A 22,961-nucleotide genomic window follows, 5' to 3' on the forward strand; every position below is an offset into this window, starting at 1 on the left:
TAGAAAGATACTATAGACAAGTAAATGTTCTACTTGGGAAAACAAAGAAAATACTCTAGTAATTCTTACTCCCTTTTACCTTTGATCTTAATGACTGTGACCAACTTAAGGAGAGACTTGGAGCTCATTCTCTAAAATTGAATTTAAATATATGATGTTATTTCTTTTGAGAGAGAGAGAGAGACTACAGCACTGCCACTTTCTTCTATGCAGCAGGGACCAGACTCATACATGGCAAACCAGCACCCTACCTAAGCAAGCTATTTCACCAGCTTTTGGTGTTATTTATTTTCTTTTTTTAAAAATTTTTTTAATTTTATTATTTTTATTTATTTTATTTATTTATTCCCTTTTGTTGCCCTTGTTGTTTTTTTTATTGTTGTAGTTATTATTGTTGTTGTCGTTGTTGGATAGGACAGAGAGAAATGGAGAGAGGAGGGGAAGACAGAGAGGAGGAGAGAAAGATAGACACCTGCAGACCTGCTTCACCGCCTGTGAAGCGACTCCCCTGCAGGTGGGGAGCCGGGGTTCGAACCAGGATCCTTATGCCGGTCCTTGTGCTTTGCGCCACCTGCGCTTAACCCGCTGCACTACACCCCGACTCCCTGGTGTTATTTATTTTCAAAAGCATGAATTTAAGAACAATTATCTGAAGGTTGTTGATGTCTTATACATGTACAATGAAAAAACTGTTAAGTTAGTTGAAGACATTATCAAACCACTCTTGGCATTAATACTTCTCAAACTGATGGTATATAAATTAAAAAATGAGAGATCAAAATAAAAAAATCTCTTAGGTAACACCTTTTATTTGCATAATAGTATGTGTGAAATAAAGAAGGGCTATTTCCTGCAGGAACTAAAGAGCTCAGTAGTATTTTTCCTCTCCTTTTTTAAAAAAAAACTTTTTTTTTTTTTTTTAAACTAGAGCACTGCTCGGCTCTGGCTTATGGTGGTATGGAGGATTGAACCTGGGACTTTGGAACCTCAGGTATAAAGAGTCTATTTGCATAACCATTATGCTATCTACCCTCACTCTAAAAATATACCTTTTAAAAAATGTACTTATTTATTTGTTGGATATATATATATATAGTGAGAGAGAGAGAGAGGAAGAAAGAGAGAGAGAGAAGAGGAGAGTAGAGGAGGATAGTGAGGGAGAGAGAAAGAGAGACACCTGTAGCACTGTTTCACTGCATGTGAAGCTTGTCACCTGCAGGTTGGGGCTAGAGGCTTGAATCCAAGTCCTTGCACTTTGTGACATGTATGCTCTACTAAGTGTGTCACTGCCTGGTCCCCAAAGATTTCTTATATATCATTGATTCTGATTCTGGTGAAAGTCCATGAAAGAACTCTTTTTGATGTATGCTTTCAAAACATCTTTGACAGCTCAAGTCCAAGTGCAAGGAAAACAAAAATAAACAAATAGGACTGTATCAAACTGAAAAGCTTCTGCACAACTCTTAAATAATTAAGAAGATGGTGACCACATTACAATCTCGAGATTTTGAGTCATAATAAGCTGCCAATATATAATTCACTGATTATAACAAATTGCACAGAAGCTGGGTGGTGGCACACCTGGTTAAGCGCACATAGTAGGAAGCACAAGGACCCAGGTTTGAGCCCTTGCTCCCCACCTACAGGAGGTACAAGTTTTACAAGTGGTGAAGCAGGTCTGCAGGTGTTCTCTGTCTTTCTCCCTTTCTATCTCTCCCTCCCCTCTCAATTTCTTTCTGCCCTATCAAGTAAAATGATAAGGAAAAATAAAATAAATAAAATGACCATCCGGGGTGGTGGATTTGTTGTGCCTGCACTGAGTCCCAGCAACTGGAGGCCAAGAACAAACAAACAAATTGCACCATCATTGTGTAAGACGCTGATAATGGGGTAAAGTGTGTGTGTGTGTGTGTGTGTGTATGTGTGTGTGTGTGTGTGTAGGCAGGGTGTGTGGAGGGACTTTCTTCTCAATTTTGCTGTGAATTTAAAACTACTCTAAAAATTAAGTCTACAGTGGTGGTAGTGGGGGAAGATGGTAGAGCTGCTGTCAGCAGATTTTTTTTTTTTTTTTTTGCCTTCAGGGTTATCGCTGGGGCTCCAGGATTACCCACTGCTCCTGGAGGCTATTTTTCCCATTTTGTTGCCTTTGTTGTTGTCATTATTATTATTGTTGCTATTGCTGTTATTGGATAGGACAGAGAGAAATCCAGAGAGGAGGGGAAGACAGAGGGGGAGAGAAAGGCAGACACCTGCAAACCTGCTTCACCACCAGGGAAGCGACCCCCCCCTCCACTCCACCCCTCACAGGTGGGGAGCCAGGGGGCTTTGCGCCATGTGCACTTAACCCGCAGCCCAGCCCCCTGCAGACAGATTTTTTAAGGGAAATGTACACTTAAATATTTTAAATCTAGAGGGAGAAAATGTTCCTTGCTGTCCAAATGAGACCCAGTCATTATCACCCGACCATCTGAGACTGTTCTCAGTCTTTGGCCTTTCAAATATTTTCTGGAATCTTTTCAAATCTTTTACTTTCCATCCGCTTGATTCAATGCTGAGAGTCTGCATTAGTGATAATAAGCAAATCCAGTCACTTTGAAAATGTGTATTTATGAGCAGGGTAGATAAAACAAGGTACTGGCCCTCCAATTTCTCAAACTGATATGTGGTATTTCTGAAGTAGTTCAATGACCACATATGTTGGTGACATGTTGAGGTACTTGATCATGGAATTCAGGACCATATTGTGGACTTTCAGAATCTGTGGGTTAAAACTGGCACTTTTAAAAAAAATAATTTATTTCTTTATTGGGGAATTAATGTTTTACATTCAACAGTAAATACCATAGTTTGTACATGCATAACATTCCCCAGATTCCCATTTAACAATACAACCCCCACTATGTCATTCATCATCTTTCATGGACCTGTATTCTCCCCACCCACCCCAAAACTGGCACTTTTAACAAGCATCCAAGAAACTTGGCACTCAAAATGTGGCAGCACTGGAGAGGCTCTTAGGGGTACAGAGGCTGCACTGCAGAACTTCTGAGTCAGAACCATATCACCACTCATAAAAGGTAGAGAAGCTCTGTTCTACAAGATTGTGCTCCCTGCTGAAATTTGAGTATCACTTGCCTGTTACTGACTGAAGAGAATATAGATGAATTTGGTATGATGTTGTGAGTACATTTATAGAAGAACACGTGAGTTCCTCTGGGTTTGCATCAAAGGTCCCTTCGGTCATGTTTCCGGGAGTATTACATCACCTATTTCATAAATAGGATGGAGAAGTTCGTCAGGCCCATGGAATGGGGATGGGGTGAGAGCCTTCATCAGAGAAAACCACCTATGACATGTACGAAAGTCCCAACACAGAGAACACTACATTTAGAGAAAAGAAATGCACTTCTAGATGCATGTTCTGTGTTTTTCCCTTTAACTCTGTAATCAACCAGAAGATCTTGTGAAAGAAGAAATGTAAAAGTACAAGATTAAAAAAAAAATCTTCAAGGGTGTGTGCGTGTGTGTGATTTTCCAATTCTTGTTGCTTTCTCTGGTTTCCTTTGACAAATGTGCACTCTTTCATTCATTAATTCAAATATGTACATATTGGGCATTGTATTTCCTGCTTATTGTATTTTAGTGAGTAAACCTGGAATAGTTTCTGCCCTCACAGAGTTTATACCTGAGGATAGGCAAGGGTAAAGAAAACAATAAAACAGGCACATGAGTGAATAGGTAATTGTAAGTTGAGAAAGTGTTTAAGAAGTGTGACACAATGAGTAATAATATGGGGGGAATTCTAGGAAGGTCGCGCCAATAAGCCAGGTCAGTCAACCCTCTTTCTAGGAAAACTAGTAAAGATTATGGAGTGGATGGGGTTCCAGGTGTCTAAGAAGTACTTCACCCAAATTCCAGTGGGCACCCAAGACTTCCTTGTGAAACCATCTGCTTCCAGCCTGCTGACTACAAGCCAAAGGAGCAAGGAGGGGGTAGGTAGCATAATGGCTATGCAAAAAGACTTTCATGCCCGAGGCTCCAAAGGCCAGGTTCAATCCCCCGCACGACCATAAACCAGAGCTGAGCAGTGTTCTGGTTATGACAATAATTAAAATAAATAAAAAGTTTCAAAAATAAAAATCATTTCCATCGCCGCTCAAAACATGAAATGAGAGCAACTTCCAGGTTCTGGATAGTCCAATGTCCAGAAAGAACTTAATCCAAGTCATTTTCTGCTCTGCTTAAAGAAAAATAAAATAAAAAGGGTTCGAATGCACGGGACAGGGTGGTGGCGCACCTGGTTGAGTGCACGTTGCAATGCGCAAAAACCTGGGTTTAAGCCCCCAGTCTCCACTTTTAGAGTGAAAGCTTTGCAAGTGGTAAAACAGGGCTGCAGGTGTCCCTCTGTCTTTCCCTCTCTATTGTCCCCTTCCCTCTTGATTTCTGGCTATCTCTATCCAATAAATAAAGATAATTAAGAACAAAAAAAGAGTTCGAATGCACCAACTAAAAAAATTCCCAATATCAAGAATCCATTCTGGAATTGATAGGGACAGTGAGCATAAGTCAGTGTTTTATACATCTACAGGAAAACAAAATATCAAGGAGGCCTGGAGGGTGTGGTCCAGTTCCGTCTGCTTGTTGGGTCCCTGGAGGAGAAGTGACATGACCTGGAACCTTGTGTGTCCCGGTTTCGCTTTTCCAGCTGCTGAGGGGGAAGCATTTAACAGTAGGAATGCTTGGAACGCTTGTAAACAGAGAGCGGGGCGGGGCTGGTCGGTGGCTGGGCCGGTTGTCACCCGGAGGCCGAGGCCGGCGAGCTGCCCCGGGCAAACCCTGGCGAGGAGCTGACTGGAGTGGCCGCAGGTGGGGGGAGAGAAGCGCCGGCCTCCTCGGTGAGTGTCTGCCGGCTGGGTGCCGCCTGACGGCCGGTGGGGGAGAGCGCGGGGTGACGGCGCTGCACGCAGCCCGCCTGCTGGCGACACGGCTGCGCTTGCACGGCGGAGCTCGCAGCAAGGTGATGGGGGAAGGCGGGGGCTCCGTGATGCCTCCTTCACTTTCTTATTCTTTGAATGCATCAGGTCTATAATTAGAAAGCAGGTGCAATTCTGTCTTCTTTTTAATGAATCAGGTCTATAATTAGAAAGCAGGTGCAATTCTACCTTCTTTTCCTTTCTTTCCTTCTTTCTTCTTTTTTTAATGTATCAGGTCTATAATTAGAAAGCAGGTGCAATTCTGTATTTTCTTTTTCTTTCTTTCCTTCCATCTTTCTTTTTTAACGCATCAGGTCTAGAATTAGAAAGCAGGTGCAATTCTTTCTTTCTGTCTTTCCTTCTATCCTTCCTCCATTCTCTCTCCCTCTCTCTCTTCCTGTCCTAGAAACCAAACCTCAACAGAGTTTTTAACTCATGTCAAACTGGGTCTCTAAAAGAAACAACGATTGTTCTGTTGACTCAGCTCTTTTGAAAGGTCCAGTAAATGACACTGAATGAATGAATGGATGGATGGATGGATGGATGGATGGATGGATGGATGGATGATGGCAAACATGATTTGGTCTTCTTTGAGAAAAATTACTAGGCTAAAAACCAGGATCAGGACATTTTAGACTCACTTCTCAAATAATACAGATCAACACGGAGCTATTGAAGGACAGGTGAATGACACATCGAGTGTCTAGATTTATAGTTTACAGGACAGATGTGAATTTACCAAGTTAGACTGAGATTGAGCTTTGCAGTTGTTCGTGGGGTTGGATGTTTTTCTTCTTTTTTCTTCCATAGAGAGAGAAAAAAAGACATGTCTTTACTGTTTTAGTTTATTAATCACAGTGAATTGTGTGTTGTATTAATTAAAAGGTGTTTTCTTATAAAATGACACAGAAGGTTATAGTTGTAGCTAAAATAAAATAGAAGGCAAGTCTTGTTTCATTCACTTCAAGAAAATGCCTTAACCAAAGCTGGGCTCTATGCATACATTCTCTTTTTTAACCCTTTTTTTTTTTTTGCATATGACAGAGAGAATTTGAGAGGGGAGGGGAGATAGAGAGGGAGAGAAAAAGATAGACACCTGCAGACCTGCTTCACAAATTGTGAAGAGAACCTCCCCCCACATGTGGGAGTCGGGTGCTCAAACCCAGATCCTTGCGTGGGTCCTTGCGCTTTGTACTATGTGTGCTGTGCAGCAAGATGTGTTATCTTGGTCACATATTCTAACTTTTAAGTGGTAGAATATTAGACTAAAATATACATAGAGAAATGTTTTAAAATCATTTATATGAAAGACAGAATATTAACAACTAATGAGTTTGTCACTGTGATAAATATTCTTGCAGTATAATTGATCATAGCAGGATGCCTAAAACCAGACTATCTAAGTCCAGTTTCCTGCATAGCAACGTCCTTTGTATGACATTGGGCTACTAGCTTGCTTTGTTTTCTAGTCTTTAGAATGGGGTTAATCATAGCTCTAATATCACAGGGTGAGAATGAGGATTCAGTGAGTTCATATTTTTGGCAGTGCGTTGAATAGCACACATAGTAGATGCTAATTTCATATTTGTTAATAAACACATGAAAACACACCAGCATTGAAAGAATGGCAGTTGCAAGGAGCTGGAAGAGAGAGGTACATGGAGTCATGTTAGATGGATATAATATTTTAGTTTTGCACACCAAGGGCTCTAGAGATTGATTGTACAATAGTGTGAATGTAGTTAGCAGTACTGAACTGTATATTTAAAAAATGCAGATTGGGGCCACGTGGTGACACACTCGGTTAAGTGCACATATATATCACTGTGCGCTAGGATCTAGGTTCGAGCTTGTGCTCCTCACGTGTCGCGGGTGGGGGAAGAAGTGGGAGTTGGACACTTCATGTGCATTGAAGCAGGTCTGCAAGTATCTATCTTCCTCTCGCCCTCTCTGTCTTCTGTGTTCCCTCTCAATTTCTCTGCCCTGTCAAGTAAAAATAAAGCAGAATAGAAAAAGTAAAAAAGGAAAAAAAAATGACCATAAGGAGCAATGGATTCGTAGTGCTGGCATTAAACCCCAGGGATAACCCTGGAGGTAATAAAAAAATAATAATGTGTATTTACTCATAATTAAACACCATTGTTAGCAGTTATATACTTAAACTCTATAGTATTTTATTTTATTTATTTATTGGATAGAAAGAGAAAGGGCAGGGGTAGATAGCATAATAATTGTGCAAAGAAATTCTCATGGGGCCAGGTGGTGGCACACCTGGTTGAGTGCACATGCTACAGTGAGCAAGGACCCAGGTTCCAGCCCCAGGTCCCCACCTGCAAGAGTAAAGGTTTGCAAGTGGTAAAGCAGTGCTGCAGGTGTCTCTGTCTCTCCCCCTCTCTGTCACCCCCTTCCCTCTCGATTTATGGCTGTTTCTATCCAATAAATAAATAAAGATTAAAAATTTTTTAAAAAGAAAACAACAGAGATTCTCATGCTTGAGGCTTAAGAGTCCCAGGTTCAATCCCCTGCACCACCATAAACCAGAGCTGAGCAGTGTTCGGGTAAAAAATATATATTAAAAATAAATAATAATAATAATAAGAAGAAGAAATAGAAAAGAAAGAAGATAGAGGGGGAGAGAGGAGGGGGAGAGAGAGACCTGCAGCACTGCTTCACCGCTTGTGTGAAAGTCCTCCTTGCAGGTTGAGGCCAGGGATTTGAACCTGGGTTCTTGTGCATTATAATATCTGTGCTCAACCAGGTGCACATTGTACTTAAATTCTTTTTTTTTTTTATTTCTTTATTGGGGAATTAATGTTTCACATTCACCAGTAAATACAATAGTTTGTACATGCATAACATTGCCCAGTTTCCCATATAACAATACTTAAATTATATATACATATATATATATATATATATATTTTTTTTTTTTTACCAGAGCATTGCTCAGCTCTAGCTTATGGTGGTGGTGGTGGGGGTTTGAACCTTGGACCTTGTAGCCTCAGGCATGAGAGTCTGTCTGCATAACCATTATGATATCTACTCCTGCCCCATACTTAAATTCTGTAGCATACAGCTGTTTCTTTCACAGTTGTCTTTGCATTTGTGAAGAAGCAACTTCAAGCCGTCACCAGTAAGAATAATTTGTCTGGTAAAATTGTGCAATTAAGAATTAACATAAATAGCATAAACAAATTATAAGAAGCAACACCTAAGACCCTGTGGCAGGCAAAATTAAAAACAAGTGCCTCTACACCAAAAGTACATGCCCTAATCCCTGGAATTTGCAAATATGATGAAACATCAATCTCTTAATTGCTTTTAGTTTTTTTTTTAATAATTTTTTAAAATTTATTTTCCCTTTTGTTGCCCTTGTTTTTTATTGATGTCGTCGTTGTTGGATCCTTAGGCCAGTCCTTGTGCTTTGTGCCACCTGCGCTTAACCCGCTGCGCTACCGCCCGACTCCCAATTGCTCTTAGTTCTATGGACACAGTTGACTTTGAATGTGGGAAACGATCTGGATGCACCCAATCTGATCAGTTGGTGCCTGAAAAAATGGAGAACTTTCTCTAGCTGTGGAAATCAGAGCCATCTGAAACTGCGAAAGGACTCTATGTTCTATTGCTGTTTTGTAGATGGAGGGTCCAGCTGAGAAGGAACCGGGGCAGCCCTGAGGACTGTGAGGCCAAGAATTGCTGAGGTTGTCCAGCAGGAAAACTGGAGATTCAGACACAGGGCACAGGAACTGTTGATGGATTCTCCTAACAACCTGCATTTTTTATTTTCAAATTTAACCAGAGCTGCTCAGCTTTGGTTTATGGTGGTGCTAGGAATATCTCATCCCGAGGCATGGCTTCTTGCATAACTATTATACTATCTCTCCAACCCTAGAACTGGGTTCTTAAAAAAAAAAAAAAGATTTATTTTGGTAGTTGGGCGGTAGCGCAGCGGGTTAAGCTCAGGTGGCACAGAGCGCAAGGATCAGCGTAAGGATCCTGGTTCGAGCCCCCCGGCTCCCCACCTGCAGGGAGTTGCTTCACAAGTGGTGAAGCAGGTCTGCAGGTGTCTATCTCTCTCTCCCCCTCTCTGTCTTCCCCTCCTCTCTCCATTTCTCTCTGTCCTAGCCAACAACAACAACATCAATAACAACAATAATAATAACTACAACATTAAAACAACAAGGGCAACAAAAGGGAATAAATAAATAGATTTATTTATTTATTTTACAGAGCACTGCTCAGCTCTAGCTTAAGGTGGTGCTGGGGATTGAATCTGGGACCTCGGGCAGAGGTAGATAGCATAATGGTTATGCAAAAAGACTCTCATTCCTGAGGCTCCAAAGTCCCAGGTTCAATCCCCTGCACCAACATAAGCCAGAGCTGAGCGGTGCTTTGGTAACAAACAAACAAACTGAATCTGGGAGCTCAGAACCTCAGGTGTGAAAGTCTCTTGCATAACCACTATGCTGTCTCTCCAGACTTTTTTTTTTAACTTTTCTTTTGGAGTGTATATTAGCACCATTCCTGCCACCAAAGGTCTATGTTCCTACCTCAACCCACCTATAGTGAAGCTGAGAATCTATCCTCCCCCACACCCCCAGAGATTTTTACTTTGGTGTAATACTCCAAACTCAGTCAGATTCTGCTTTCCGTTTCCCTTTCTGTTCTTTCTCAACTTCTGTTTATGAATGAGATCATCCCATATTTGTCTTTCTCTTTCTGACTTAGCACACTTAACATAATTCCTTTTAGCATATGTGTTTTCTCTGGAGGTTATCAATTTAATAGAGAATTAAATGTGTTGCAGTAAAAAAAAAAAGTACTTCTTTTATTGTTGCCACTAGGCTTACTACTGAGGTTCAGTGACTGCACGACTAATCTACTGCTTCTGGTGGTCACTCCTCCGCCCCCTTTTCTTTCCTTTTTTTTTTTTTTTTGCCTCCAGGGTTACTGCTGGGCTCCGTGCCTGTACTACTGTACTATGAATCCACGCTCCTGGAGGCCATTTTTCCCATTTTGTTGCCCTCCTTGTGGCTGTTATTGTTGTCATAGCTGTTGTTGCATAGGACAGAGAGAAATCGATGGAGGAGGGGAAGACAGAGAGGAGAGAAAGATACCTGCAGACCTGCTTCACTGCTTGTGAAGCGACTCCTGCTTAGGGTGGGGAGCCCGCGGATCGAATGGGATCCTTACGTCAACCCTTGAGCTTTGCGCCATGTGTGCTTAACTCACTTCGCTACCGCCCAGCCCCCCCTTTTCTTTCCTTTTTGATGGAGAGAGAAAGGGGCATATAAAGAGAGAGATAAATAGAGATATCTGCAGTATTGCTTCATGGCTTGTGAAGCTTCTCCCCTGCAGATGGGGGAGGGAGCTTGAACCCCAGTCCTTGCATATGATAATATATGTGCTCTACTGGGTACATCAACACTTGACCCCTTGAATTTGCATTTTAAAGAAGCAGTCAAGTAGATGGATTCCATTTTAACTACTAGTTTCAGAAGATCTGTTTGGGGAGCCGGTCAAGCACACTTGGCTCAAAGCGCAGTGACCTGCAAAAGTTTCCCAGTTCCAGCCCCAGGCTCCCCACCTGCAGGGGAGTCGCTTCACAGGCGGTGAAGCAGGTCTGCAGGTGTCTTTCTCTCCCCCTGTCTTCCCCTCCTCTCCCCATTTCTCTCTGTCCTATCTAAAAATGACATCAATAACAACGACAATAACAACAACAATGAGAAACATCAAGGGCAAAAAAAGGGAAAAGAAGTAAATAAATGTAATTTTTTCCCCCCAGGGTTATTGCTGGGCTCGGTGCCTGCACCATGAATCCACCGCTCCTGGAGGCCATTTTTCCCCCCTTTTGTTGCCTTTGTTGTTGTATCCTCGGTGTGGTTATTATTATTGCCATTGTTGATGTTGTTCGTTGTTGGTTAGGACAGAGAGAAATAGAGAGAGGAGGGGAAGACAGAGAGGGAGAGAAAGATAGACACCTGCAGACCTGCTTCACCGCCTGTGAAGCGACGCCCCTGCAGGTGGGGAGCCGGGGGCTCGAATCAGGATCCCTACGCCAGTCCTTGCACTTTGCGCCACATGCGCTTAACCCACTCCGCCACCGCCCGACCCCCTAAATGTAATAATAATAAAAAAAAAGTCCTGTTTGGTTGGAGCCTGGATCTCATAGGGAAGGTCAGATCATTTGTGTAGACTTTTCTAAAAATACATTTTTTAAAATAATTTTTATTTATTTATTAGAAAGATAGGAAGAGAGAGAGAGAGAGAAAGAACCAGACATTAGTCTGGTACATGTGCTGCCCAGGATCAAACTCAGGATCTTATGCTTGGAGTCTAGTGCCTTAACCACTGTACCACCTCCCGGAACACTGTAGACTTTTAAAAATTGTCCAACTCTACGGGGTTCCCAGGAGCACCAGGCCACTGCTGCTGCTTTTACACCCCCTCCCCACTGACTCCTGTTTGAACTTTCCCCTCCCAAGCCCATAGTTGCTGCACTGGGTACTGGTACAAATGCTGGTTTTCTGCACATGGATTGTTAGCTCCTTAAAATGTGTGATGGGATACCCAACAAGGAATTGTATTTTTCTTTTTCTCTTTTATATTTAGTTTTTAAAGATTTATTTATTTACTATGAAAAAAGGAGAATGATATATATATATGATACATATATTTCTTTTATTAGGGATCGATTTTTAACTCTTTGGAACTTTAATTTTACTAGTGACTAATACTGATTATGAATATAGTCACTGATGGGTATAATTCTGCATTGTTCCCACCACTAGAGTTCTGTATCCCCAATCTCTCCATTGGAAGCTACAGCAGTTCTCCCAAGGTCACAGATATAGGATGACTTATTTCTATAACTATCTATCTATAATTATATATTTTTTTCCCTTTTTCCTCATAGTCCTGTCTTCTTTTCCTTTCTAAGTCACACTTACACCTATTTGTACTTCTAAATGTCCTTTTTAAATTATACACACACACACACACACACATAAATTTTTTCTATCAGAGCACTGCTTAGCTCTGGTGGTGCAGAGCATTGAACCTGGGACTTCAGAACCTCAGGCATGAAAATCTCTTTGCAGAACCATTATGCTATCTACTCCCATTATATATTTTTTCTAATAAAGTCAGGTTCAGCTCTTCTTTATGGTGGTGCTGGGGATTAAAGCTGGTGCCTCAGCCTTGAAAGTTTTTCTAACTAGTCATTATGCTATCTCCCCAACCCAGTGTGAGATTGAAAGAATAACAAGGGAGAGAGAAATGATAAGAGCACTGAACAACTCTGACTTAAGGCAATGCTGGGGATTAAACCTGTGGCCTCTGGGGCCTCAGTTATGCAGTTGGCGACCCCTAACAGTCGTTTTTCCTTTTTTGATGCTGAATTTGGTGTTTGGTTTGTTAGTAGCTGAGCTATAATCTCACCCCAGGTTTTTCTGATGTAAGTCAAATGATTTAGAAAACTGAGTACTGAGTGAAAGTATGATAACATGGCTGTCAGTAGTTAATTTCATGTGCATTATGTTCACGTTAGTACACTGGCTACTGGGGACCCGACTACACAGATGATAAAGAGTCCATATAATTTCTCTTCACACTGACAATGAGGTAAGAAATTTATTCAGGCCATGAGTGTAATAACTTGATGGTAATTTGAGTTATGGACGAAAACCAGAGTCAAAATCCAGAGAGGACAGGCAAAACAATTCAGTTGGGTAATGTAAATTAAAAAAAATTATTTATTTATTTATTTATGAGAAAGATAGGAGGAAAGAGAGAAAGAACCAGACATCACTCTGATACATGTGCTGCCAGGGATCGAACATAGGACTTCAAGCTTGAGAGTCCAATGCTTTAATCCACTGCTCCACCTCCTGGACCACAAGAGCTATGTGTTTTAAATTGAATTCTCAAATTTTTGACACATTCATGAGTATGATAGCTATTAATTTCCTAGTTGATGAGTGTAACGAATATAATTAAGTACAGGCTAAAACTGCCCCATTTCACATAAGTCCATTGAGATGAGGTTTAATAGGTATTTATAGGTTAGAAAAGCATTAGAAATGTAACCAGCAGCTGTTGGACCCTAGGAACATAATTATTTAATCTGACCCCTCATGTTCTGGATCTTTTTTTTTTTTTTAAAGATTTTATTTATTTACTCATGAAGAAGATAGGAGGAGAGAGAAAGAACCAGACATCACTCAGGTACATGTGTTGCTGGGGATTGAACTCAGGCCCTCATGCTTGAAAGTCCAATGGTTTATCCACTGTGCCATCTCCCAGACTATGTGGATCCATTTTTATTAGCACTTTCACATTCTCAGTGCAGTTCTCTCCTAACCTCAGGAATTCACTGATTGGACAAGAGCAATGCGCACTTCTTCTTCTTCTAGCGTTTGCCCTTCTTCCGTAGCCAGTCAACAGCGTCAGGTTGAGCCTGATGTAAAGTTTCGAGACCTCCTTTGAATCTGGAGAGGTGGCAGTCGTTGACTGTGTGGGTCATAGTCTGTCTGTAGCCGCAGGGGCAGTTCGGGTCGTCTCTGGCTCCCCAGCGGTGGAACATAGCGGCGCACCGGCCATGGCCTGTTCGATAGCGATTGAGGAGGGCCCAATCATAACGTGCTAGGTCAAAGCCGGGTTGACACTTGCAGGGGTCTGTGATGAGGTGTTTGTTCTTTACCTCAGCTGACTGCTGACTCTGTTTCCAAGAGACTGGAACAGAGAAGTTCAGTGTAGGCGTAGGGGACCAGATTGGGTGATGAGACGTCAAGCGTTGGACAGGGTGGGCGAAGATATCCGCGTATATTGGCAGGTCCGGTCGAGCGTAGACGTGGGAAATGAACTTAGATGATGCCGCATCCCGACGAATATCTGGCGGGGCGATGTTGCTAAGAACTGGCAGCCATGGAACCGGGGTGGAATGGATGGTTCCAGAAATTATCCTCATGGAGGAATATAATTTGGAATCGACCAAGTGGACATGGGGGCTACAGAACCATACTGGGGCACAGTATTCTGCAGTGGAATAGCATAATGCCAGAGATGATCGTAGTGTGGAAGCGCTCGCGCCCCATGAGGAGCTGGCCAGTCTTGTAATGATGTTATTCCTCGCGCCCACCTTTGCTGCAGTTTTTATGAGATGTTCGTGAAATGAAATGACAGGGTGCGATCGAGAGTAACGCCAAGATAGACTGGCTGGGCTTCATGCCGGATTCTTGTATCGTCAAGCTGCACATTAAGCTCACACGAGGCCGAGGCATGGTGTAGATGGAAAACAGATGATACCGTTTTTGCAGTGCTAGGGATTAGTCGCCATTTTTTACAGTAATCAGATATCACTTATTTTGTGTCATAGAACACAACTCTTCAACAAGGAACAAGGAACACAACCTTGAACAGAAAGGCAAAGTCCTTGCCTTCGTGAAGTCTATAGTCCAGTGGAGGCGACAAAGTCAAAAGGCCGTATTTGCAGTGTGAAAAGCATTATAAGGAAAACAGTGCTCCGGAAACACATGAGGATGAAGGGAGGTCCAGGGGTGAAGTGATACCTCCACTGAAATCTGAAGTCTGAATTAGAATCAGCACATGTGTGATGGTGGATGGGGTGTGAATTAAGAGGGGAGCTTCAGAAAGTAAGTGGTCTTGAGCTCTTGTAGAAGAAGAGCTCTTAGAGTTTATCTCTAACATAGTAGGCTTTATATATTTACATATTTAGAAAGCCCACTTTGGTTGCAGTATGGCCAATGTGTCAAGAGAGGGCAAGACTGAAAGGAGGAAGACGGGGTGATGGTGTCTGAAATAAGGCAGCTAAGGAGAAACGGCAGATCTAGTAGTGGTCTATTATCATATCTTGCTAGTTGGGAGTGATTGTGAGTGAGGGAGACAGAATGGCCAAGTATGGTGGCTTCATCCTCCTTCTGGGTGGCTTCTTCATTACTTGGAGAATGCCAGGAGGAGGGGCAGTCAGAGGCGTAAATGAAGAGCTTGATTGTGTGCATATTAGGCATTAGGGAATCCAAGAGGCCTAGGAGTCTAGAGGTCAGGAGAACGTTCCACCTTCATCCACTCCAGGGAAGGCAGCTGTAGTTGTGAGAATGGAGAGGATCACTTGGTCAGAAGAGGAAATAAACAGGAAGGTTATGGGGAAAATGGAGGCATACCTACGTTTGTGATCTAGGCATAGGAGTTGGAGTGCAGAGGAGAATGAAAGGAAGGAGCATCCAGAGACAAATGAAAAATACCAAAAGAAACAGATCAGTGAGTTTGTGAGAGCCATGTAAAGAGTGGAGTGAACATCTCCTGGGTTTAGCAACCAGGAAATTGTTAGTGTCCTTCGCACAGTTTTATCTGGGGCCGAGTTAGATTGCTTTTGGGAAGGGATGGATGAGTAGTGGGGGGATGGATGAATAGTGAGAGATAGAGTCAGGAGATTTAAAGACATTGAGAAGAAAAACAGGAGAAGGGGAGAACGGGGTGGTGGTGGGACTGCAAGGGAAGCCTTAGCCCAAGACCACCAGAAAAGCCAATCAGTGCACAGCAACTCAAGCTGCCTAGAACAATACAGAAGGACCCCTGCAGTAGACTAAAACCTTATTTCAGAGCTTCCTAAACTGGCTGCTGTCACAATTCTCTCCACCAGTCTGTTGGTGTAGTAAGAGCAGAGGCTTGACAAGTGTAAGAACCTGAGTTACATCCCCATCATGCCCTATGTGATAGTGATGCTCTTGTGCTCTTCCTTTTTAAAAATTTTTTTTATTATCTTTATTTATTTATTGGATAGAGACAGCCAGAAATCGAGAGGGAAATGGAGGATAGAGAGGGAGAGACAGAGAGACACCTGCAGCTCTGCTTCACCATTCATGAAGCTTTCCCCCTGCAGGTGGGGACCGAGGACGTGAACCTGGGTCCTTGCACATTATAACATGTGTGCTCAACCAGGTGCACCTCCACCCGGCCCTATGTTCTCTTTCTCACTTAAATCAATTAAAAATATTTTTTAAACAAAAAGGAGAAATGTGTTGGCCTTTCCCTTGGTACCACACAGACCCCTGGCATCCTCTGTGCTGCTTTGGAGTTGACAAAGCCCTGTATTAGACCACTAGATTTGCGCTCCAAAACAACATCTGGGGAGCACATATCATCATTTGACCTATGTCAAAATAAATGGAATTCAGGTTCAAGTGACTTGCCCAGAATCACACATCTGGTGGTAGACCACAGAGGATTCAGCTTAGGTTTTTCTAATTCCATCTTTTATGTTCCAAAAGTAGTTTGAAGCTTTCCAACTGCAAGTGGGGACTGGGGGCTTGAACCTGGGTCCTTGTACACTGTAACATGTGTGCTCAACCAGGTGCACCACCACCTGGCCCCCAGCATATAATCTTTTAGTCGCCTTAAGAAAGAAGACTGGGGGGGGGGGGTCAGGTGATGGTGCACCTGATTGAGCACACACCTTACAGTGCATAAGGACTCAGGTATCAAGGCCCTGGTCCCCACCTGCAGGGGGAAAGCTTCATAAGTGGTGAAGCAGTGTTGCAGGTCTCTCTCTTTCTCCTTCTCCGCTTCTCTGTCTCTATCCAAATTACATAAAAAATATTTTTAAAAACTTGTTTAAAAAAAGAAATAAGACTGAAAATTGTGGGGTCAGGTTGGTTGTTTGAACCCCATACACCTGAATATTTATCTCTCCTGGTGGCAATAAAAATATATAAATAAATAAAAAAGGAAAATAGAATTAAAAAAGGAGAAAATTTATTTGGATATGCATTCACTCATAGTTAAAATATGCTTGAATTGTCTGCAGTCACATCCAATTTGAAACTATTTAAATTCTTTTGACAGAAACACTTATTTACAGAGTTTCTTTTAAAAAAGTTTTTTTTTTACAAGGGTTTTTGCCTAATTGGAAAATGATGCCTTTTTTTTTTTTATTTGTTTCTTATATTTATTTACTTTTTTTCCCTTTTGTTGCCCTTGTTGTAGTTTTTATTGTTCTTGATGTCGTTGTTCGATTATTATTGTTGTCTGTCTTTGTTGTTGGATAGGCCAGAGAGAAATGGAGAGAGGAGGGGAAGACAGAGAGGGGGAGAGAAAGACAGACACCTGCAGATCTGCTTCACCACCTGTGAAGCGACTCCCCTGCATGTGGGGAGCTGGGGGTTGGAACCAGAATCCTTATGCTGGTCCTTGCACTTTGTGCCATGTGCACTTAACCCGCTGTGCTACCGCCTGACACCCGGAAAATGATGTCTTAGGGAAATACCAGTAAAAGGTTTGGGTAGCTAGGACTATGTAAACATTTGCAAGAACACTTGTTTGGCCTAAATGAAGCTGTGGACATTCTGTTATACATTTTCCATGCAATGTGTTCAAAGTTACTAAGAATCGTAACTCTGTTTGCTTAGGGATCTCTCATTCACCATTCCCTTAGAGAATTATAATAACACAGAAGCATTACATGGGTGGTTTTATTGACTTATTTTGGCAAATTTAATATGATCTATTCCCCTGCTTGAAGATAGTACTTTGCAGCTAACATTCTGAGTCACAGGACTAACAAACACACTTTATTTTTTGTATGTTATTATTTATTTATTTTGGAGGGATAGAGATAGAAAGTAACTGAGAGAGAAGGGGTATCCAGAGAGGAAGAGAGAAAGAAGGATACCCGTAGAACTACTTTACCACTTGTGAAGCTTCCCCCCTGCAGAGCTGGAACCTGGGTCCTGGAGCACTGGGGCATGTGCATTCTATGAGGGGCTGCACTGACCAACCCCTAGACATTATTTTATTTTAAAAATATTTTATGTATCATATTTCAGTGAAAGAGAGACATACATATATTTAAATCAGAGAGAGAGACAGAGACAGAGAGACTAGAGCACTGCACAATTCTGGTTTATGGTGATATGGGGAATTGAACCTGGGACCTCATAACTTCAGGCATGGTAGTCTTTTTTTTTTTTTTTTTTTGCATGATAGTCTTTTACATAACCATTGTGCTATCTCTCCAGCCTCAATAAACAGTTTCAAAAATAAATATTAGGGGGTGGGGCGGTAGCACAGCAGGCTAAGCGCACATAGCGCAAAGTGCAAGGGCCGGTTTAAGGATCCTGGTCCGAGTTCCCAGCTCCCCACCTGCAGAGAGTCGCGTCACAAGTGGTGAAGCAGGTCTGCAGGTGTCTATCTTTCTCTAACTTCCCCTCCTTTCTCGATTTCTCCCTGTCCTATCTAACAACAATAGCTATGACAACAATAACAATAATAACTACAACAAGGGCAACAAAAATGGGAAAAATGGTCTCCATTAGCAGTGGATTCATAGTGCAGGCATGGAGCCCCAACAATAACCCTGGAGGCAAAAATAAATAAATATTAAAGTTGCAAGTGCATAGCACTACCATTCAAAGCACAAAGTGTATGTTTTCAAATTTGCTATCAACTGTCCTATGTAACTATAGGCGCATTAAGACTCCCCCCCCCCACTCACTGGCCATATTACCTTGGGCATTCACTTTATTTATTTTATATTTTATTTATTAATTATTGGATAGAGGCAGAGAGAAATTGAGAGAAGAGGGGGAAGATAGATGGAAAGAGACCTGCAGCCCTGATTTACCACTCAGCTTTCCCCCCTGCAGGTGGGGACCAGGGGTTTGAACCCAGGTCCTTGCACACTGTAGTGTGTGTGCTTAACTAGGTGTGCAACCACCTGACCCCGGCACTAACTTTTTATTAATAACTTCATTTCTTTAAGTTGTAAAGCAGCTTTCTAAGGGGGGGAGTTGTATCTAATAACAGTACAGATAAAGGGCTTAACCTAGGATAACCCTAGAATTCATAAAAATAAATAAGTAAGAAAAATAGAATAATAAAAGAAAATTTATTTGATAGATATGACAGATCCTTTAGTAAATACTCAATAAATATTAGGTATGGCCTTCTTAATCTTGGTTTTGGCTTAAGTGCTAAAAGCACTGCCTTTATTTTGTTTTAAGACCTTTTATTGGGCGGGAGTAGATAGCACAATGGTTCTGCAAACAGACTCTCATGCCTGAGGCTCCAAAGGCCCAGGTTCGAAACCCACCACCACCATAAGCCAGAGCTGAGGAGTGCTCTGGTATATATATATAAAAAAGACATTTTATCTAGTATGTCCTTCTACATTTTACATGTCCCATTTATATTTAAGGAGTCCTCTGTAGGACATCTTCGTTGATTAGGGATTTTTTGTAAAGATTTTATTTATTTATTTATTAATGAGTAAGATAGGAGGAGAGAGAGAAAGAACCAGACATCACTCTGGTACATGTGCTACTGGGAATTGAACTCAGGACCTCTTGCTTGAGAGTCTAGTGCTTTGGCCACTGCACCACCTCCCGGACCACTCTGTAGGACATCTTAAAGGAGCTGAGTGTAGTAGTCATTGTCATTGTCTTTGTTGATGATGCAGGTCAGCTGAATGACAGTGATCATATGCCAATCATCCTAATGCCAGCTCAGAACAACAACTGTTTCTGTAGTAATAGTAGTCCATACTAAGAAATTTAAACTCAGAGTTGGGGGGTGGAAATGTAGTTCCTTTTTATCTTCTTCACATTTTTCTAAGCTTTTTCTATGTCTGGCATACTAGCCAGAGATTTTTCTGGCCTTGTTGCATATAATAAAGTAGTAAAGATTCATCCTGTTATTTTGCCTTACTTTGTCCTTATCTTCGAGGGTCAAAGGCAGTGTTTTGTCTTCCTTTGCCAATCTAGCTTGTTTCCTGACCAAATTAGTGAGAGGCTGCTTCATAGTCAAGGTCTTTGTCATAGATTCGGCCTCATCTGTGAAGTGAAAGGTCATGGATGCAGCCTGTCACCACTGAGTATGTCTCTTTTTTCAAGTAAGAAGTGAGTTGCCTTTTGCTGAGACCTTATCTTGTATCTAGTACTATCAGAATGCCTTCCTTCCTTTCTTTCTTTCTTTCTTTCTTTCTTTCTTTCTTTCTCTCTCTCTCTCTCTCTCTCTCTCTTTCTTTCTTTCTTGACGTTCACATGTAGAATCGAAAGATGGCAGTTGGTTTCTTCTTTTGTTCATTGAAGTTAGTTTCTTCTTTTGTACATTGACTGTTGATAGAAAGCAGCTTTGTGAACATGTGCCAATTCACTAGCTCTCTGAGACTCTGAAGGTTAAAGATGGGAGCATTCTCTCTCTAACTAGTCAGTTGCAGGGACTTAAGGAATTAAAGTCAACAGGAAGTGAGGCAGCTATTCCTTTCTCATGACATGCCTCCCAGCCATCCACAAAGGCCTTCTGTTAATCAGGGATGTTTCTGTGAGTCTGAAAGACTGGCTCAGCTTGTAAAGAGGTCCTCTGCTCTTGTATTTTCTGTTTGTGCAATTGTTAGTTCACCTGAATCGATTACTGTGCTAAAAGCTTTATGCCAGAAGCAGCACTGTTTCAAGAGTTGGTGTGCTTAGTTTTGTTTATATGTTTGTTTCCTTTGTCTTTGGCTTCTTTCAATTGAAGTCCTGTCTCTCTGTATATTGTTAAGGTGTCATTTAACCATGTTGCCGCTTAAGAACCTTTATTACCTCTTGTTGGTGATGATTCCTTATTTATTTTCCCATCAAATTTGTATATACATATTTCTATTGCGACTCTTTTTCACTCTTAGGGTTTGTATTATTTTCCTGCCGTCTATTAAGCTCTTCAAGGGCATGAGCTGTGCTTTGTGTCTCTAGCATCTAACACTGTATTTGAAAACTTGGTCCATCTTTTCAAAGGCTTGTTGAGTATAAGTGGTTGTGTTAGGATTCAGCGAACTTCTAACCAAAACAGTACAGACCTGTTTTGGATTTTAGGAAGAAATTTCCACATTTGTGCTTCACAATTCTAAGGTAAAGGAGAGCAGGCATTGACAGGATTTTCATTTTGAAGGTAAGATTAGATAAGATAAACCAAGAAAATGAGTCAGCTTGACTTGCTGAAGCCATTTGGCTCTAAAGGCAGTGCTGAGACATGAACTCTTTCCTGGTGTCACAAATTCATGTTCTTTGGCTTGGAGATAGCTACCCAGCTGCCACAGGGGAGTGCCATGATACCAGGGAAAACTCAGGTACTGTGATGTCTCTCTGTATTTCACCATAAATAAAAAAGCCTGCCAAGGAAGGTGTAAAATCCTTAACCCTTGACTCACCAATAAAATAATAATAATAGGAGGAGGAGGAAGAGTAATAAATATTTGTTTTTCCTGTTGTCATACTTTTGTCCCATAAGCAAACTCACATTTGGGTGATCCAAATGTGGGTTGAATTCAATATATTTATTCCTTGTTTGTGGTCCTTATAACACTACGGCCACTCAACAGTGGTAGGTGATTTAAAAGGTAATTACACTGGGATGGCTCATGGGACTCAACAGACAGGGCTCTCAGGGATTTCTTGTCTCAACCCCCCCCCCCCTTCAACTCATAGATGAGTTGTGTTGGTCTCTCTTTCATCATTAAGATAGTCCTGCTACTTTATTTACCTCTCTCTGTGGAGACTATTATATGTATTTAGAAAGAAGCTTATCAGGGCTGGGTGGTGATGCACTTGGTGAAGTACACATGTTACAATGCACAAGGATCTGGGTTTGAGCCCCAGCCCCCACCTACAGGGGAAAGCTTTGTGAGTGGTGAAGCAGGGCTGTAGGTGTCTCTCTGTCTCTCTCCCTTTCTTTCTTTCTTCTTTTTTTTTTTTAAAGAATTTATTTATTCATGAGAACGATAAGAGGAGAGAGATACAACCAGACGTCACTCTGGTACATGTGCTGCTGGGGATTGAACTTGGGACCTCATGGTTGAGAATCCAGTGCTTTATCCACTGCACCATCTCTCAGACCACTCTCTCTTCCTTTCTGTCTCTATCCAATAAAATAAATAAAATTAAAAATTAAAAAAAAACTTTTTTAAAAAAGAAAGATTATCAAATGTTTATAAACCAAATACTAAACATAGCATGTGACGATAATTATTCTCAGGAAAACCACAGCATGTTTTCATAGGATGATTCAATTTAAGGAACTGTGTGTGAAAACATGGGATGAAATTCAGTCTGCATTGGTTAGGAAACACAGCTCTCATTATTCAAACTTAATCGTTTAGCTAGGTGATGCCTTTGAGTCTAATGCTACAGCAATACCTCTTCTTGAGTATATTGCATATCTGGTTGTCTGTCTACCTACTTGTGGGTAGCCCTAACCCTGGTGCTTGTGGTGTGGCATGCATCCAGTGTAGGTCAGCTGACTTGGCTGAAGATGGCACCTTCACGGATATGTACTTGTTAGTTATTTCCTTTTGCAGCTGGAGGTTGACTCTAGCAAAATGTGTATCTTATGGTGGAAATTTTCACCTTCCTCAGCCCTGTCCTAGGAGGAAGATAATTTGACTGGTTCTTATTGTTTGTAAATCAGCATTCCTTGTCAGGGAAAAGAAATGTAGAGGGAAAGTATGGTGTCTGTATTTTAAGAAACTTACACTAAGAACACTTGGTGGTTTTATGAAATGGGTTTCCCAAGCAGGAGCCTTGACTTTCCAGTGTAGTGGTTGACATGAGGGCATAATAACATACAGCCTTCAGTAGCCAATCAGTCATAAATTTGAAGTGTCATGCTTACATTTACTTCTGTTTCTGGGGAAGCATGTTGCAGCGTCAAATATCTCAGTGGTTTTACAAGTGGCAAACTATAAAGAAATGAAGGGATGTGATAAAAATGCTTGAAATTCATTGACTAGGGGGCCTTTTAAAGGAAACATCTCTTTACTAGTATTATAGTTTGAGCTCTAACTCACTAGAAAATGAGAATAACCACAGTACTTATTGGAGTGATTTACAAAATAATCCCAGAGTGCTACATAAATGCTTTTGTTTCTTTTTATTTCTTTTAAAGATTGTATTTATTTATTAATGAGAAATGATAGGATAGAGAGAGAGAGGAAGAACC

At 41.5% G+C, this 22,961-nt stretch overlaps 1 protein-coding gene across 6 annotated transcripts in view; it reads left to right on the plus strand.

The window, feature by feature from the left end:
• The first annotated feature begins 4,764 nt into the window (after window positions 1–4,764).
• Window positions 4,765–22,961, plus strand: part of PLEKHM3 (pleckstrin homology domain containing M3) — a 138,612-nt gene continuing 120,415 nt past the window's right edge. For 3 of the 6 annotated variants that reach the window (XM_060194052.1, XM_060194047.1, XM_060194051.1), the window contains exon 1: window positions 4,765–4,895. The gene's annotated coding sequence lies outside the window, so the exon portion shown is untranslated. Of the gene's footprint in view, window positions 4,896–8,609; window positions 8,675–12,522; window positions 12,597–22,961 lie in introns of all 6 variants that reach the window. The other 3 variants (XM_060194048.1, XM_060194050.1, XM_060194049.1) reach the window with 2 other exon arrangements.

Source organism: Erinaceus europaeus, chromosome 7 (assembly GCF_950295315.1).
Source record: "Erinaceus europaeus chromosome 7, mEriEur2.1, whole genome shotgun sequence".
NCBI lineage: Eukaryota > Metazoa > Chordata > Mammalia > Eulipotyphla > Erinaceidae > Erinaceus > Erinaceus europaeus.